Source organism: Ahaetulla prasina, chromosome 6 (assembly GCF_028640845.1).
Source record: "Ahaetulla prasina isolate Xishuangbanna chromosome 6, ASM2864084v1, whole genome shotgun sequence".
Taxonomy (NCBI): Eukaryota; Metazoa; Chordata; class Lepidosauria; order Squamata; family Colubridae; genus Ahaetulla; species Ahaetulla prasina.
The window spans coordinates 23527524-23542947 of NC_080544.1; the positions used below are offsets into that span (position 1 = coordinate 23527524).

Below are 15424 nucleotides of genomic sequence, written 5' to 3' on the forward strand. Positions count from 1 at the left end.
TGGGGGTGACTTCTTTACCCCTGATTAGGAGTCTTGTTTTGGCCCATGAATCCTGCTTTTGGTCTAGGAGAATTTCAGCTTCCTGTACATTTCTACATCAGTAATGGTAAAGGTAACGGTTCCCCTTGCACATATGAGCTAGTCGTTCCCGACTCTAGGGGGCGGTGCTCATCTTCCTTTCAAAGCTGAAGAGCCAGTGCTGTCCGAAGACGTCTCCGTGGTCATTTGGCCAGCATGACTCGACACCAAAGGCACACAGAATGCTGTTACCTTCCCACCAAAGGTGGTCCCTATTTTCCTAATTGCATTTTTTATGTGCTTTCGAACTGCTAGGCTGGCAGAAGCTGGGACAAGTAACGGAAGCTCACCCTGTTACGCGGCACTAGGGATTCGAATCACTGAACTGCTGACTTTTCGATCGACAAGCTCAGCGCCTTAGCCACTGAGCCACCGCATCCCTTCTACATCAGTAGTGGGTTTCAATTTAGTTTGCTACCGGGTCGCTCATGTATGCGTGCAATGCTTCTGCAGAAGCATTTGGGCAGGTGGGCGGAGCCTCCCTCTGCCGCTACCGGTTCGCCCAATCCAGAACGAACTGGTAGGAACCCACCACTGTTCTACATGATGCCTAAGCTTCATTGTTCCCTCTGAAAAAAAAAACCCTCGGTGTGTTGAATCTGTAGCACAGAATATATTAAAAACAAAATCAGCAGGAAGTTGTGTCTGCTTCTCTCTTTTGGGATAGCAGAGAGAGTGTCATAATAGAAAAAAATGTTTGTCACTTGGTGTAAGTTGTAAACCAAATCAGCTGCGCACAGCGTATAAATCAATGCATTTGCTTGAGGATTAGAAATGATTTCTTTGTTTTCTCAGCCACGACGACGATTTTTTGGGGGGAAAAATGCAAGCAACATGGCACCATGACTAATTTCTTTCTTATAGCTTTTGCTTGACCAATTCCCACCTGTGTTCCCATCAGTTAGTGTACAGAACTGACAATTGCAACAGGGTATTGATCAATTGTTGAGCCACTTCTCGACAAGGGTGATTATTTGGAATGCAAAGTGGGAGGGGGGGGAGATAAGATCTCCAAAGACAAAAATCTGTTTAAATAGTACGAGAAAAGGAACAGAGAAAAGGCTGTTGTCAACCATGGTCAATACAATTCTGGCTAACTTTATGCAACATCCTTCATTTGTCACCCAAGGTGCTCAGATTGGAAAAGGAAACTTCTCTCATTTGACAGAAAGTCAGTGAAATCATTCAATACAAAGATAGTTCATGTTTCATTAGGCTCCTTCCCCCCCCCCACCCCCTTTTCAGTAGACCAAACAACAACTGCAAAAATTTGGCCATTTTTCATTATGCTGGGTACATATAACAGTAATTTATAAAGTGCTACAAGGTCCACTTATATTGCCATGGCAATATAGTTTGGGGGGCACTGGTTTCACTTCTTTATTTTTTTTTCATTCTGACTTACTGTAAGAAACCTGGGAATTTAGCCATCAACAGAATAACTAAAGGAGCGAGAGATAAGTACCTTGATCCAGGGGTGAAATCCAGCAGGTTCTGACAGGTTCTGCAGAACCGGTAGCGGATATTTTGAGTAGTTCGGAGAACTGATAGCGGAAATTTTGAGTAGTGCAGAGAACCGGCAAATGCCATCTCTGGCTGGCCCCAGAGTGGGCTGGGAATGGAGATTTTGCAGTATCCTTCCCCTGCCACACCTACCAAGCCATGCCCACCAAACCACCCCATGCCCAACAAGCCACGCCCACAGAACCAGTAGTAAAAAAAAATGGATTTCACCCCTGCCTTGATCCATACATTAAACATATGGCCCACTGGGAGGCCCATATTAATTCAACATACCTCATGTGTGGCCAGAATTTGAAAACAATGTTTAATACAGCACAGTTTTGGACTAAAACGCACCGACTGATATTGGCATACCTGGGCCTGATTGGGGTAGATTGCAGGGGGTGACACAAAAATACAATTTTATGTCATTTTATTCTATTTTAAATATTTATGTATTAAATTATATTGTATTTTATCCTATAACTATTATATTTTACCCTACTCTTATTTTAAATTATTTGTATAGGATTTTATTGGTAATACTTGTTTAAACCTTGTACTTGGTTATGGCCTATATAGTAGTGGTGAAATCCCCCCAGTTCTATCCAGCTCGCCGAACTGGCAGCACCAGGGCAAGAGGCTCCTCACACCTGCTGGGATGTCATTACATCCCATTTTTTTACCATCTGAGTGTGCTCTCGTTCCCGAACTGGTAGTGGAGGTAAGTGGATTTCACTGCTGCTATATAGGCTAATCAATAAAGCTAATCTAATCTAATCTAATCTAATCTAATCTAATCTAATCTCACTAACAGAAGGGACCTTGGAGATCTTCTAGCCCAACCCCCTGCTCAGGCTGGAAATCTTATACCAACAGCAACTTCCTGCTTCTTCATTTTTAAGAGACAATTTGATGTAAAAATTTACTAACTTTGATGTTGATTAAAAATATAAACCACAATTGAAATAAAAGTGAGAAAGGGACAAGTGTTTCAACTTCGCGATTTGTATTTCTGTTGTTGTTGTTAGTTGCGAAGTAATGTCCGACCCATCGTGACCTCATGGACAACGTTCCTCCAGGCCTTCCTGTCCTCTACCATCCTCTGGAGTCCATTTAAGCTGACACCTACTACTTCAGTGACTCTATCCAGCCACCTCATTTTCGTCGCCCCCTTCTTCTTTTTATTTATTTTTATTTATTTATTTATTTTTGTCAAAACAATATACATAAGCATCACACAAAATGGTTATATAGTATATAAACATATATATGAGGAAATATGAGGAAGTATAAGCATATATGTATAAGAATAAAAAAACAATAGGACAGGAACGATAGGCACCTTTGTGCTCTTATGCACGTCCCTTATAGTCCTCTTAGGAATGGGGTAAAGTCAATAGTAGAAAATTTTTGGTTAAAGCTTTTGGGATTATGAGAAGAGACCACAGAGTCAGGTAATGTGTTCCAAGCACCGATAACTCTGTTACAGAAGTCATATTTTCTGCAATCTAGATTGAAGCGGTTAACATTAAGTTTAAATCTATTGGTTGCTCTTGTATTATTGCAATTAAAGCTGAAGTAGTCTTTAACAGGAAGGACATTACAATAGATGATTCTATGAGTTAAACTTAGGTCTTGTCGAAGGCGACGGAGTTCTAAGTTTTCTAAACCTAGGATTTCAAGTCTGGTGGGATAAGGTATTTTGTTGTTTTCAGAGGAGTGGAGAACTCTTCTTGTAAAATATTTCTGGACACGTTCAATTGTATTGATGTCAGAAATGTGGTGTGGGTTCCAGACAGGTGAGCTGTATTCAAGGATTGGCCTAGCAAATGTTTTATATGCTCTGGTTAGTAGTGTAGTGTTTTTGGAAAAGAAGCTACAATTTTTCTCTCAAACAAACAGGAAGCACAGGTGAAGCTAAGCAAGATCACATCAAATACCTGTACAATTAGCACAGGGCCCCCCCAAGGCTGTGTGCTCTCCCCACTTCTCTTCTCTCTGTATACAATGACTGCATCTCCAACGATCCATCTGTTAAAGTTCGCAGATGACACAACAGTGATTGGTCTCATTCGAGACAATGACGAATCCGCATATAGATGAGAGGTCGAACGACTAGCCTTGTGGTGCAACCAAAATAATCTGGAACTGAACACACTCAAAACCGTAGAAATGGTGGTAGACTTTAGGAGAAACCCTTCCATACTTCCACCTCTCACAATACTAGACAACACAGTATCAACAGTAGAAACCTTTAAATTTCTAGCTTCTATCATATCGCAAGATCTAAAATGGACAGCTAACATCAAAAACATCATCAAAAAAGGACAACAAAGAATGTTCTTTCTGCGCCAACTCAGTAAGCTCAAACTGCCCAAGGAGCTGCTGATTCAGTTCTACAGAGGAATTATTGAGTCTGTCATTTGCACCTCTATAACTGTCTGGTTCAGTTCTGCAACCCAACAAGAAAGACACAGACTTCAGAGGATAATTAGAACTGCAGAAAAAATAATTGCTACCAACTTGCCTTCCACTGAGGACCTGTATACTGCACGAATCAAGAAGAGGGCCGTGAAAATATTTACAGATCCCTCACATCCAGGACATAAACTGTTCAACTCCTACCCTCAAAATGACGCTATAGAGCACTGCACAACAGAACAACTAGACACAAGAACATTTTTTTCCCGAAGGCCATCACTCTGCTAAACAAATAATTCCCTCAACACTGTCAAACTATTTACCAAATCTGCACTACTATCAATCTTCTCATAGTTCCCATTACCAATCTCTTTCCACTTATGACTGTATGACTGTAACTTTGTTGCTGGCAATCCTTATGATTTATATTGATATATTGACCATCATTTGTGTTGTAAATGTTGTACCTTGATGAACGTATCTTTTCTTTTATGTACACTGGGAGCATATGCACCAAGACAAATTCCTTGTGTGTCCAATCACACTTGGCCAATAAAAATTCTATTCTAATCTTTCCCAGCATTAGGCTCTTCTCCATTGAGTCCTTCCTTCTCATTAAGTGGCCAAAGTATTTCAGTTTCATCTTCAGGATCTGGCCTTCTAAAGAGCAGTCAGGGTTGATCTCCTCTAGAACTCCTCTAGGACTTATTTGTTCGCCTTGCAGTCCAAGGGACTTGCAGGAGTCTTCTCCAGCACTAGAGTTCAAAGGCCTCAATTTTTTGGCGCTCAGCCTTTCTTATGGTACAACTTTCACAGCCATACATTGCAACTGGGAAAACCATAGCCTTGACTATACACACTTTTGTTTTCAGGGTGATATCTCTTTTTTTTAGTACGCTGTCTAGATTTGCCATAGCTTTCCTCCCCAGGAGCAAGTGTCTTTTAATTTCTTGGCTGCAGTCCCCATCTGCAGTGATCTTGGAGCCCAGGAAAATAAAATCTGTCACTACCTCCATTTCCTCCCCATCTATCTGCCAGGAATTGAGAGGGCCGGGTGCCATGATCTTAGTTTTCTTAATGTTGAGTTTCAAGCCAACTTTTGCACTCTCCTTCTTCACCTGCATCAAGAGGTTCTTTAGTTCCTCTTCGCTTTCTGCCATTAGAGTGGTATCATCTGCATATCTGAGGTTGTTGATATTTCTCCCAGCAATCTTACTTCTAACTTTTGATTCATCTAGCCCCACCTTCCTCATGATGTGATCTACATATAAGTCAAATAGGCAGGGTGACAGTATACAGCCTTGCCGGACGCCTTTCCCAATTTTGAACCAATCAGTGTATTTCTGTAGTGTAGGTAAATAGAAATAACAATGAGTTCAACACTAATGGCCATTTAGATTGAAAGTCAGAATGCATTTAGTGGGGCATTAAATGCTGCCAAGCCTATAACTCCCTATGTGTGTTTATCTTTTTGAAGGCTGCAAAAATAATAATAATAAAAAAATAAAAATGCCTCCGCCAATCTCTCTAAAAGCACAATAGCAAGTTTCACATTGCATTACATGGTACATCTGTTGATGTGTTCGGTTAAGATTTCCAAGCAAATAATTTCTTTCTGAATCAAAGGATGAATAATTTGAATCTTTCATTCCAATCTCCTGCCTGTATTTAGGAACACACTAGACAGATTTACTTCATAATGCCAGTGGGGGCAAATCATGCCTTTTAAAAGCAAAATAAAAGCTTGACTTCCCCAGTAGAATTTGCTCAGAATGAAGAAAGGGAACGGGGTGGGTAAGAGCCTGCATTCTGAGTTATATAAAATTAGATGAGAATTTATTTTAAATTATTAATGGAGACAGATAACAGTCTACTGCATTATACATTTAGAATCCTGCTGTCAGGTAATAAAGAGGTAAGGAGGATGTATTAGCACACATTAACTGCAGATATGCACTAAGTGGAAAAGTAATTTTCTCTCTCTGTATTTATAGTTACAGAATATTGTGCATTTTACTTGGCTTGTATCCTGCGTCTGTGTTGGTCTCTAGTGCAGTCTGTACTAAGTTGGCTTGCATATTAAGCCTTGGCTTCTCCATCAGGTTTTGTTGATTAAACCATAATTGGTATCTATATATTGTTCAACTATCGTGCAACAATATATAGATCAATAGAGTGGTGTTTTCCATATCCGCAGATTCTCTATTGAGCAGGAGAAATTGATAATGTACAGCAGGGGTATCAAAACTCGGTTTCATTGAGGGCCGCATCAGGGTTGTGTTTGACCTCCGGGAGCCGGGGTGGGTGTCGCCAGCTTGACGTCACTTGTGTTGGGGGCGCCTGTGGTGGCCAGAGTGCTCTGCCAGTGAAAATGGGCTCCCAAGCTCTATTTTCAGCTGCGACGGCCTCCTGCAACCCTCTGCCAGTGAAAACGGAGCTCCATGTTTGCTGGCAGAGGTACCATAGGCCGGTCCTTCACTGTTTCCAGGGAGGCCCTGCAGGCAGATCTAAGCACCTCGTGAGCCAGATCTGGCCTTTGGGCCTTGAGTTTGACACCCTTGATGTACAGGCTCATCCAGGTAGCATATCTGAGGTAGAACCTGAAGCTCAGGAACCAGAAGGAGTGAAGCAAAAAATCTTTCAACGTGGAAATCCTTCTATTACTTCATAGAATATAATAATAATAATAACAGAGTTGGAAGGGACCTTGGAGGTCTTCTAGTCCAACCCCCTGACCAGGCAGGAAACCCTACACCACTTCAGACAAATGGTTATCCAACATTTTCTTAAAAATTTTCAGTGTTGGAGCATTTACAACTTCTGCAGGCAAGTTGTTCCACTGATTAATTGTTCTATCTGTCAGGAAATTTCTCCTGATATGATTCATACCTTCTTTGAGTCAGGGGGGAAGGGTACCAATATAAATGGCACTATCCAAACCTCTATAACTGTCTGGTTCAGTTCTGCAACCCAACAAGAAAGACACAGACTTCAGAGGATAATTAGAACTGCAGAAAAAATAATTGCTACCAAGTTGCCTTCCATTGAGGACCTGTATACTGCACGAATCAAGAAGAGGGCCGTGAAAATATTTACAGATCCCTCACATCCAGGACATAAACTGTTTCAACTCCTACCCTCAAAACGACGCTATAGAGCACTGCACATCAGAACAACAAGACACAAGAACAGTTTTTTCCCGAAGGCCATGACTCTGCTAAACAAATAATTCCCTCAACACTGTCAAACTATTTACTAAATCTGCACTACTATTAATCTTCTCATCGTTCCCATCACCAATCTCTTTCCACTTATGACTGTATGGCTGTAACTTTGTTGCTGGCAATCCTTATGATTTATATTGATATACTGACCATCATTTGTGTTGTAAATGTTGTACCTTGATGAATGTATCTTTTCTTTAATGTACACTGAGAGCATATGCACCAAGACAAATTCCTTGTGTGTCCAATCACACTTGGCCAATAAAAAATTCATTCAAACAATTACCCTTACTATATCCTACAACATCTTGAATCTCCAAAGACCTACTTTGTAGGTCCTGTTTGTAGACTTTAGTTCAGCATTCAATTACCATCATTCCAGACACTCTTCTAACTAAGCTAAACCAGCTACAGGTACCTGAACACACTTGTAAGTGGATCTTAAGCTTCCTAACAAATAGGAAGCAGTAGGTGAAGCTAAGCAGAATCACATCAGATACCTGTACAATTAGTACATGGGCTCCCACTCTTGCACGCGGCACACTCTCTCAAAACAATTCTCCTGTGTGGAGCACATTTGTGTCATAATCGTGTCTCACCACACTGTAGTGAGCCTTGATGAATCGTCATGTCAAATACAATACGTCTCATCACACGCAACGGATCATCTCGGCATCGATCGAATATGGAGATTTACAGATTAGTCTTCAAATATCGAAAAGAAGGACATGTAGAAGGATACTTTTTGAGAGAGGACAGAATTTACAAAAGAAGGACTGTCTTCCCTGAAGGAAGACGATTGGTCACCTTAAAAATATTGAACAGAATGGGATGTCTTTTTGACTCTAATGTATGAAGGAAAAGGATGCTGATGCATTCTCATCTATTCCTAAATAAGTTTTGCATCTTTTTTCTATACTAATTTTGCTCCAAGGAATTAATTTTCCACCAAAATTAAATAACTCTGGTATAATCTGGAATTAACCCAGTTATATTTACTCAAAAGTTTGTAAGTTTTCTTTTTAATTGTGAAAAACAATCTGGCTAGTATTCAGCTTGGAATACTACATAATTTTTAGGTCAGTCTTTGCCCTGAGAAAGAAATTGTTTTAATATTTATAAAAAACAAAAAAACAAAACATTGGGCGGAGAAAAATCTGGCTTTCAAAATATATTCAATCTCTGCCTGCATGAAAACAAAACCTCCTCTCACTAATAATGCATATTATTAAGCAAGGAATATATACTCTTTGGATAATCAAGAGATAATTAGGGTGGGGTGGTTTGCAAGTTTTTTCTCTTTTTTTGCCATTTTCTCAATTTTCTGTGTAGTACGTCATGTACTGTATTATTTTGAACAGTCTGAATCTCCAGCTACAAAGGATCAGGGAGCAAAAATACCGCTTGAAACTCCCTTCCCATTTCTATTTTCATAGCAAAATTGGTGATCTGCTAGAGCTGTGATGGCGAACCTATGGTACACGTGCCACAGGTGGCACGCTTAGTCATATCAGTGGGCACACGAGCTCAGCTGATTTTTTGGGCCTTCTAGGCCCACCAGAAGTAGGGAAACAGGTTGTTTCCTGCCTCTGGAGGGCCTTGGACTGGGGAGGCCCATTTTTTTCTCTCACCTGGCTCCAGAGCCTTTCTAGGAGTCTGGGGAGGGCGAAAACAGCCTTCCCCACCCCCCCAGAGGCCCTCCGGAGTCCGAAAATGGCCCATTTGCCAACTTCTGGACCCTCCCCAGACTCCTAGAAAGGCTCTGGAGCCAGGTGAGAGAGAAAAATAGGCCTACTGGGCCATTGCGTGCCAGGAGCGGGGGCGCAGGGGGAAGCATGTGTGCATGTGTGCATGCATGGGGGCAGGGGGCATAGAATGCCTCAAAGTGCAGCTTTGGGTGTGGGCATGCGTGCGCACAACCCCCCGCTCCCATCCTGGCATGCCATGGCAAAAAGGTTAGCCATCACTGTACTAGAGTCTACAAAATTGTGCACCAAGGTGCCTGGGCTAAAAACTTTGGATATGCAACAGAATTAGATAAATGGCAGAAACTATGGAATAGAAATAGTCAATTGACTATGTCAACTGCATATAAAGACAATCCGTATAAAATGTTTTATAGATGGCATTTTGCACTGGCAAGATTGGCAAAAATGTATAAAGACAGATCTACTAAATGTTGGAAGTGTAATCAATCCCCTGGTTCACAATATCATGTGGTGGACATGCCCAAAAGCTAAAAAATATTGGACGAAAATATATCCTTGGTTGGAAAAAAGGACAAAGCAATATATAGACTTGAAACCAGACATATTTTTGTTGGGCATTCTACCAGAAAAATATGATAAAAAGATTATATATCTGATCTTGCATATATTAACTGCAACTAGAATTGCATTTGCACAACAATGGAAAAATGGTGCGATTCCATCTGAGATGAACGTAATTAAGAAAATATTAGAATGTGCAGAAATGGATAGTTTAACGCTTACCATTAAGGATAAAGAAGAAACTGAATATTTTTTGATATGGGATATATTCTATCAATGGCTAGACAACAGAAACAGAAGTTAGAAAGGAGGAGATATAAAAAGAGGAAATGTTAATGTGGAGAGTTGTTAAAAAAGATGAGGTTAAGTATTATCATTATTACTTTATTAATATTATGGTGATGAATACTACAACAAACATGTGGATTATGATTGTTTAAAAATAACTGTGCCCAGATCACACACCGTTTGATGGAAATTGAATGTTATATAAATAAATCAAATAAAACATGGGGGGGGGGAAATTACGCACCAAGGTTTTTACAATTTTTTTTTACTTAACATTCTTAACATATACAATTAACAAGACCATCTTTAAACAAAACATACTTAAACGTGAGAAAAAATAACAGAACCCCCAATAAAATGATACAAAGTAATAGAAAAGAAACAATCCCAAAGAAACAAAACCCTTGGGGGTTTTGGGATAGAGGTTTTTCAGAGGTTGACACCTTACTGAGTCCGGCATTAAAGAGAAAGCAAAGTGAGTGTGTAGAAATGAGATTTGCACTTTAGTGTCAGGATACTTTCAATGGAATCAGTCAGAAACAATTTTAGATCTGTGTGATTCCATGTTATTGACTCAGTTTGTGAGCAGAAGCCACCTTTCAGCTGGTTCAGGCCGGTTTGGGCGAACCAGTAGTGGCGACTGTCCCTCCCGTCCTCCCATCCCAGTGTAATGCTGTCCTATTTAGCCATGTTTTCAAGGCTGGGCACATGTGCGGAAGGCGTGCGTGCAAGCAAAGCGCATGCGCAGAAGGCCGAGTGCATGTGCAGAAGGCACATGCATGCACAAAGTAAACGTGCATGCACGGGGCGAACCAGTGATAAGAATATGTGAAACCCACCACTGCACATAACTGTACTATGATTCATCTGAAAATGGTGAGAAAGTAGAACTTTTGTTGTGTATGCCAAGATGTCGCTTTGTGGAGCTTATGTTCTTTTCCAATTTGTGGAATTCTCATCTCATTCTACCTTCTGGCTCCTGGGTTTCAATACTCAAAATTACAGGACAGATTATTTACACAACCTGAGTTGTTGGAAATAGAAGTAGAAACAAAGTTAAACAAAGGAAGAAAGAATGTGCAGAAGAGACCACTGGTGTTGTGTCTGTGCCCCCCAAGCCAGGGCCCCTGCCAGAAAGTGACTCGGAAAGTGAGGGGGAAGGGCCATCAGGACTTACCTCTGGAGCACCAGCTTCCCTGGCTCAGCTCCAGGAGTCAGAGGCAGGCCAGGTGGAGGAGATAATGAGGCCTCTGTCCCCTGACTCTTCCCCCCAGGCCACGCCTCCAGACCCGGCTGATGGCAATCAGGCCTGGCTGGACCCTAGGTTTCGTAGGCAGGAGAGGCGGGAACAACAGAAGCAAGGGTGGGGCAGGCCTAGGAAGTGCTGAGTCATGGAACCACACCCCACAGGATATAAAAGCAGCAAGGGCTGCTATACCCCTTCGTGGCAAGCAATTCAACTGCTTAACTGGAGCTGAAGTACTGTTTGTTCCTGGTTGACTCATCGGCATCAAGAGAGATAACAGGGACACTTGGCAGACGCTCGCTAGTTTGCTGCCAGAAGCTGATAGTTGCCGGCTAATTAAGTCATCGCTCGGACTGAGGTGAGGGGGGACAGAACAACTGGTTATAATTCCTCTTCTGCTTCTTCCCCCTCCTTTGGGCTGGAAGTGAGGAGGCCATCTTGCTCATTCTGTCAAGCCTGGCTGAATGAGGTTTTCTTGCATTCTTTCTCAGCATTTTGAGGTTGGTGGAAGTGAAGACAATTTTTATTTGTTTGTTTGTTTGTTTTAAGACCCAGGAACTCAAGCTGCTTTTGAAGTATTAAAAAATAGAAAATGATTGGGAATACCTTTTGTCTGAAGATGAATATTGCCATAAAATGCATCAGGAATTCAAGGACTAAATTTGCACCAGAAGAAGCAATAGTTAACTCATCAGTTCTTAAAATACCGAAAGCTAGCTATAGTATATCTCACATGTGACTTCTGCCCAGAGGTGGGATTCACTTACTTTCTCTACCGATTCACAAATGTGCTCAATTTACTCACATGCGACTACTCTGTGCGTGTGCAGTGCTCACGCATCACATCTGGGAGGGTGGGCTGAGCCTCTGGCAGTCACCGCTACCAGTTCTCCCGATCTGGAGAGAACTGGCTGAATCCCACCACTGCTTCTGCCTTGAGTGAAATAATGCTTCTCCTTACCTTCAAAACAACAACAACAACAACAACAACCCAGAAATAAAAAGCAATGTGATAGTCCTTACGGTGGAGAATGTGTAGCTTAATTTTAGGCTATGGACCAAGCTGTAGAAAGTTAGCAACCACCCCTCTCCTAGAAGAATGAAATATTTTAGGAAATATTAAAAAGGCAGAATATTTCCCCTAAAAGAGAAATAGAAATCTTAAAGGAGACAGAAAGTCAGCCCCAGTTCCCTGCTCCCAGCAAATATCTTGGTGCCAGCCTAGCTACAGGACAAAAGACTGGGCCAGCCTATCTACAAAACAAAAGACCTTCAGCTCCAAGATGATGGGATTATCCTTCAGGGCAAAGCCATTCAGTCACTGTGCCAGCCTAGCTACTGGACAACAAGCCCCTTCATTGCATCAGCAAGCTTCAGCCATGCCTAGGACTCAAGACAGCCTACAAAGCAGGGGTGAAATCCAGGAGGTTCTGACAGGTTCTAGAGAACCGGTAGTGGAAATTTTGAGTAGTTCGGAGAACTGACAAATACTACCTCTGGCTGGCCCCAGAGTGGGGTGGGAATTGAGATTTTGCAGTATGCTTCCCTTGCCATGCTCACCAAGCAACACCCAACAAGCAACACCATGCCCACCAAGCCATGCCCACAGAACCGGTAGTAAAAAAAATGAATTTCACCACTGCTACAAAGTTAGCTATGACCCCTGCATAGCCCCATGGGAGTCTGACAGCAGCCAACACAAATAAATTTCTTACATAGAAACAGGAAGCTCAAGGGCCAAGACCCAAGAGAGGGTATAAATAACCCTCTCTCTCTACTCTATGTGCTCAGCTGCCCAGGTCTTCAAACCCATGTGGTCCTGTCCATCAATAAACCATCTGTCAGGTCTGGAAGCCATCTTTTGCTTTGGATCGTCAGGCCTGCCACATTTAGTACTGTGGGAAACTGGGAGGAGGGATTGTATAGAGCAGGGGAGGTATATAGTCATAATAACATTCCTTTCTCAAAGAGTCAAGGACATCATGCCCTGCACCTGGAGATGTGTGACTGGGAGTTCTCTCCAGATGGGATGGTGCTTTGATTGGACCATATGATGGACATGAGGGCGCTGGGCAGGGACCTGGACTTTCCTTTGGGTGGGGAAAACTGGAAGCTTTCAGATTCGGGTTTTCCCTGATGTGCCAATATGACATCCCTAATAAAATGGAACTTCGAGAAATTTCAAGACTCGGAGTCTTTTTTTTTAATTGGGGGTGTTACTTGGAACCCCGCCCCCATCTTTCCAATCAGCCTCCATGTTTCCAGTGTCTTTCTCCCCACTTGGAACTGAGCCAGATGGATATTTCTTCCAACAAAGCAAATTAGGACTGGATGGAAAATTCTGAATGTGAACCCTTTCTGATATTCTTTTAGATTCATTAAGGATCATTATTGCTAATACCATTATTATCCAGGTAAAATCAGATTAGTTTAAATTATTCTTGGATTTCCAAAGTGGCTTCCCCGTCAGTTTAAGAAAGGTCCATCATCTTTCTTTGTACTCGCTTTATCTAAACCTGGGATAGGTAGGTTATCATAGGTCAGGAATCTAATGACTTGGAACAGATGTTTGAGGAGTCCCTCATCTGGAAAGAAGACAGCTGGCAAATAGCCCTCCGAGAGAAGGAAAGGACATTCCCTGCGTGTCCTTTCAGTCAAAGGGCAGATTATAAAATGATAGAGCAAGCTCTTCCAGGGAAAAAGTGCTCCTACACTAACAAACACAACAAGATCTACTGGGATAAATATTTGAGTGGTTGAGAATCCTCAAGTTGGAGGTTTTTTGTTTTTTTTAAAAAAAGAAAGCTAGATCTTTTGCTGCATCAATGGGATCCATTGTCAATTGTGTGGAAGAGAGGAGGGGACTCTGTGTGTGAAATACCTATGAAACAGTCATTTCATTTTTTTTAAAAAAAAGAAGTTTTTTATTGATTTTACAGCAACAACACAACACAACACAAAGATACATAACACAAACACATAATATGTGTTTTCTTTTTACATTTCCAGCTGATGTGACATTCTGCCAAGACAAAGATGGATGGATGGAGAAAAAAAAACTTAGATGAGAACTGAGAAAAGATCCTGTGAGAGAAGGTGAAAATAAAGACTTCAGGGGTTCCCCACTCCACCCTTGCTTTTCATCTTACCTGAATAATATTTTACTTAGGGCCAAAATGTAATCAAAAAAAGCTTTATATATTTATAACTATTGGGAACGGCTTCAGACTAAGTGGAGAAGGTCGTAAAGGGCTCTATCATTATTGATCTTTCTATTAAGAGTTTCAGTTTTAGAATAGAACAGAACAGAACAGAACAGAACAGAACAGAACAGAACAGAACAGAACAGAACAGAATAGAATAGAATAGAATAGAATAGAATAGAATTCTTTATTGACCAAATATGATTGGACAATTAAGGAATTTGTCTTAGTGCATACGCTCCCTGTGTACATAAAAGAAAAGATACATTCATCAAGGTACAACACTTACAACACTTAATGATAGTCATAGGGTAAAAATAAACAATCAGGAAACAATCAATATCAATATAAATCTTAAGGATACAAGCAACAAAGTTACAGCCATTCAGTCATAAGTGGAAGGAGGTGGGTGATGGGAACAATGAGATTAATAGTAGTGCAGACTTATTAAATAGTTTGACAGTGGTGAGGGAATTATTTGTTTAGCAGAGTGATGACATTCGGGAAGAAACTGTTCTTGAGTCTAGTTGTTCTGGCGTGCAGTGCTCCATAGCGTTGTTTTGAGGGTAGGAGTTGAAACAGTTTATGTCCAGGATGTGAGGGGTCTGTAAATATTTTCACAGCCCTCTTTTTGACTCGCGCAGTATACAGGTGCTCAATGGAAGGAAGGTTGGTAGCAATTGTTTTTTCGGGTGCATTGTTATCTTTGCATGCTTAATCATGCCTAAGATTAACCTAATTTTTTTTTTTAGGCCATGGAATTTGCAAAGAGGGACAAAATGAATCAGTGCGAGAAAAAACAAAACTGCACCATTGCAATGTAGGTCCTGCGGCTCCTGCTTCTTTTGTATGTGTGCCATGGCATGATCTGCATGTCCCAAAAAGGGGGAGCTTGTGACACTGGTTATTTTGATGAAAGTCACTAGAGCTATGGGCTTCCCTGAATCTAGGCCTTTTTTTTTTAAAAAAAAATGTTTTTATGTATGTTTGATCCTCATGAAAATCTAAAATATACAGCAAATGGGGAATCAATGCAGTATCTACCAAGATTCCTTCAATAAAATTAATATCCTTAAGTGGATATTATAAGCCAGTTGTTGTCATGCAAGTTTTTTCCCCTTGGCTAAACTGGGGGTGGGAGTGGCCAGCATGTTATTGGTCCATGGGCCACAAGTTTAACAAGGAAAG

At 41.2% G+C, this 15424-nt stretch overlaps 1 long non-coding RNA gene across 1 annotated transcript in view; it reads left to right on the forward strand.

Moving 5' to 3' along the window:
• Window positions 1-15071, forward strand: part of LOC131201256 (uncharacterized) — a 56342-nt gene extending 41271 nt beyond the window's left edge. The window contains exons 2-3 of the long non-coding RNA XR_009155815.1: window positions 14043-14129; window positions 14989-15071. This is a non-coding gene — a long non-coding RNA (uncharacterized LOC131201256). The remainder of the gene's footprint in view (window positions 1-14042; window positions 14130-14988) is intronic.
• Window positions 15072-15424: the final 353 nt, after the last annotated feature.